Source organism: Lottia gigantea (assembly GCF_000327385.1).
Source record: "Lottia gigantea unplaced genomic scaffold LOTGIsca_64, whole genome shotgun sequence".
NCBI classification, from domain to species: domain Eukaryota; kingdom Metazoa; phylum Mollusca; class Gastropoda; family Lottiidae; genus Lottia; species Lottia gigantea.
In genome coordinates this window covers 1,615,817-1,620,583 of record NW_008710179.1, presented here as the reverse complement: position 1 = coordinate 1,620,583, position 4,767 = coordinate 1,615,817, and positions in this window count along the sequence as shown.

The following is a 4,767-nucleotide window of genomic DNA, read 5'->3' as shown; positions in this document are numbered from 1 at the left end:
AGATATGTACCATGTGATTATATAACAGGAGTATGTTCAACTGAAGGATGTTTACCATTGTATACTGGATCAAGCTGTAATCAGGGTATGTTTAAATTAATGAAAAAGCGTTAAAATTTCTTCTTTGAAATCGAATTGTTTGTTTTCCTTATACATTGGGGACATGTAACTTTCATTTGCACCATCACTTTTTCATTTCTGACGTCTTATGAATTACAACGTCATCAATTTCATTAAATTGTAAAATTTAATTTGCATACACGCCATAATCCAGTCAAGCTTTTCTAGAAATAACAAATCTAGAATAACAATCCCATAGAGAAATTAGTAATGCTATAAATAGTAGACAAATAGTTGTTTTCCTGTAACAAAATGACTAAGATGGCATATTAAACATTTTCGTTGTAAGGACTTTTCACAATGAGAAACTGTTAATGATCTGTAATTATAAGAATAGACTTTACTGGTTGGGCTCAATTCAAATCCTCTGCAATTATTAATTCGGACATTTTTCAACGATTGAACTCACTATAATCTTCATATTGTATATAATTACAGAATGTCCAACTAGAACTTATGGTAGCAATTGTTCACAACCTTGTTCAAACAACTGTTTAAATCTAGAATGTAACAATATGAATGGTATATGTATCGGTGGATGTAAACCAGGTTTTAAATCAGAACTTTGTAACCAGAGTAAGTATTGTATTGACATAAAATATACACTGACAGATATTTGCATGTTTCGTGATGAATGGAGTACCAAAGTCGAAATATATAAAACAATTATTTAATGTAATTAGGTCCAGGTCGTAAATATATTTTGTTAGCTTTCAAGGAGACTATCCCAGATAGAAAAGTTGGTAACTGTGATAGATGTGCTATGATATTGTCATTAAGAGAATATCTTGGTTTTAAAAAATGGGAAATATTGAAATAAAAGTGGTATCTTCGCTTTAACCCAAAATCCAGTTTGATATTTGCGGCTGATGATTCTTATTTTAATTGATAACCTCACACATATTTTGTTGTTGTTGTGATTTTGAAATTTAACTACTGCAACTATTCAGTTTCAGTCGTGGCTTATTGATATCACAAGTCATTAGTATAAAAAGAATTTTCTGAGCGCAGGACTGTTGCTCGAAACTTCCCAAACCTTTGCTTAGTTATTAGTAATTTGAATTTGTTCCTTTTCAATTATAAAATTAAATTATCTTACAGTGTGTGATAAGACAATGTATGGTATAAACTGTAGTAGATCCTGTAATGATAGAAATTGTAATGGTGCCACTGAATGTAATCATATCACAGGAAATTGTACAGCGGGTTGTAAACCTGGTTTTAGTGGTGTTGATTGCACAAAACGTAAGTAGCAATCTATTAATAAGAACGACAAATTGAACAAACCAATGATTTTCACGATACACAACTAACAACTAAATCAAGAGTCGTTCAATTAATGACAAACGTTTAATTCAAATTTTGTTGTAGGGATTTTGGTAAAATAAAACAATGGCTTTTTAGACCATAAGTCAAATTAACTACATTCCAAGAATTCATATGTGTATCAAGTCAATTAATTATTTGAATATGATGATATTTTTTCAGAATGCCCCGAAGCCTCTTACGGCAAAGAGTGTTCGAAAATGTGTACAGATAGAAATTGTTTACAGAGTCAAACTTGTGACAGTATGAATGGCACTTGTGTTGATGGTTGTAAACCAGGTTTTATATCAATTGACTGTACACAAGGTAAATATAATACAGTGAATACAGCATATAATAATATTAATAGTAGATATTATATTGATGGTTGTCAACCAGGTTTTATATCAATTGACTGTACACAAGGTAAATATAATACAGTGAATACAGCATATAATAATATTAATAGTAGATATTATATTGATGGTTGTAACCAGGTTTTATATCAATTGACTGTACACAAGGTAAATATAATACAGTGAATACAGCATATAATAATATTAATAGTAGATATTATATTGATGGATGTAACCAGGTTTTATATCAATTGACTGTACACAAGGTAAATATAATATAGTGAGTACAGTATATAATAATATTAATGGTAGATATCATATTGATGGTTGTCAACCAGGTTTTATATCAATTGACTGTACACAAGGTAAATATAATATAGTGAGTACAGTATATAATAATATTGATGGTAGATATTATATTGATGGTTGTAAACCAGGTTTTATATCAACTGACTGTACACAAGGTAAATATAATACAGTGAATACAGCATATAATAATATTAATAGTAGATATTATAATGATGGTTGTCAACCAGGTTTTATATTAATTGACTGTACACAAGGTAAATATAATATAGTGAGTACAGTATATAATAATATTAATGGTAGATATTATATTGATGGTTGTAAACCAGGTTTTATATCAATTGACTGTACACAAGGTAAATATAATAAAGTGAGTACAGTATATAATAATGTTAATAGTAGATATTATATTGATGGTTGTCAACCAGGTTTTATATCAATTGACTGTACACAAGATATATATAATATAGTGAGTACAGAATATAATAATATTAATGGTAGATATTATAATGATGGTTGTAAACCAGGTTTTATATCAATTGACTGTACACAAGGTAAATATAATATAGTGAGTACAGTATATAATAATATTAATGGTAGAAATAATATTAATGGTCGTCAACCAGGTTTTATATCAATTGACTGTACACAAGGTAAATTTAATATAGTGAGTACAGTATATAATAATGTTAATAGTAGATATTATATTGATGGTTGTAAACCAGGTTTTATATCAATTGACGGTAAACAAGGTAAATATAATATAGTGAGTACAGTATATAATGATATTAATTATTTAATGTCATTAGGTCCAGGTTTTATATATATTTTATGAACTTTAAAGGAGACTATCCCAGATAGAAAAGTTGGTAACTGTGATAGATGTGCTACAATATTGTCATTAAAATAATATCTGGGTTTTGAAAAAGAACTTCTCGAACCTATGATTAGTAATTAGTAATTTGAATTTGTTCCTTTTCATTTATAAAATTAACAGTGTGTGATAAGACAATATATGGTATAAACTGTAGTAGATCCTGTAATGATAGAAATTGTAATGGTTCCACTGAATGTAATCATATCACAGGAAATTGTACAGCGGGTTGTAAACCTGGTTTTAGTGGTGTTGATTGTACAGAACGTCATTAGGAGAATATCTTGGTTTTGAAGAAGAAATTGGAAATATTGATAGTGATATCTTCGCTTCAACCGAAAATCCAGTTTGTTTTTTGCGGCTGGCGATTCTTAATTTAATTGATAACGCCACATATTTTTTTCTCTTTAAGTTTAACTCCTACAACTGCTTCGGTCTTATTCGATTGCTTATTGATATCACACCCCATTAGAGAAAAAAAGCTTCATTACATTTTTAATTTTCTTATCTCAGCAAGGACTGTTGCACGAAACTTCTTGATCTTTTACTTATTAATTAGTATTTTTTTTTTATTTATAAAATTAAATCATCTTACAGTGTGTGATAAGACAATGTATGGTATAAACTGTAGTAGATCCTGTAATGATAGAAATTGTAATGGTGCCACTGAATGTAATCATATCACAGGAAATTGTACAGCGGGTTGTAAACCTGGTTTTAGTGGTGTTGATTGCACAAAACGTAAGTAGCAATCTATTAATAAGAACGACAAATTGAACAAACCAATGATTTTCACGATACACAACTAACAACTAAATCAAGAGTCGTTCAATTAATGACAAACGTTTAATTCAAATTTTGTTGAAGGGATTTTGGTAAAATAAAACAATGGCTTTTTAGACCATAAGTCAAATTAACTACATTCCAAGAATTCATATGTGTATCAAGTCAATTAATTATTTGAATATGATGATATTTTTTCAGAATGCCCCGAAGCCTCTTACGGCAAAGAGTGTTCGAAAATGTGTACAGATAGAAATTGTTTACAGAGTCAAACTTGTGACAGTATGAATGGCACTTGTGTTGATGGTTGTAAACCAGGTTTTATATCAATTGACTGTACACAAGGTAAATATAATACAGTGAATACAGCATATAATAATATTAATAGTAGATATTATATTGATGGTTGTCAACCAGGTTTTATATCAATTGACTGTACACAAGGTAAATATAATACAGTGAATACAGCATATAATAATATTAATAGTAGATATTATATTGATGGTTGTAACCAGGTTTTATATCAATTGACTGTACACAAGGTAAATATAATACAGTGAATACAGCATATAATAATATTAATAGTAGATATTATATTGATGGTTGTAACCAGGTTTTATATCAATTGACTGTACACAAGGTAAATATAATATAGTGAGTACAGTATATAATAATATTAATGGTAGATATCATATTGATGGTTGTCAACCAGGTTTTATATCAATTGACTGTACACAAGGTAAATATAATATAGTGAGTACAGTATATAATAATATTGATGGTAGATATTATATTGATGGTTGTAACCAGGTTTTATATCAATTGACTGTACACAAGGTAAATATAATACAGTGAATACAGCATATAATAATATTAATAGTAGATATTATATTGATGGATGTAACCAGGTTTTATATCAATTGACTGTACACAAGGTAAATATAATATAGTGAGTACAGTATATAATAATATTAATGGTAGATATCATATTGATGGTTGTCAACCGAGGTTTTATATCAATTG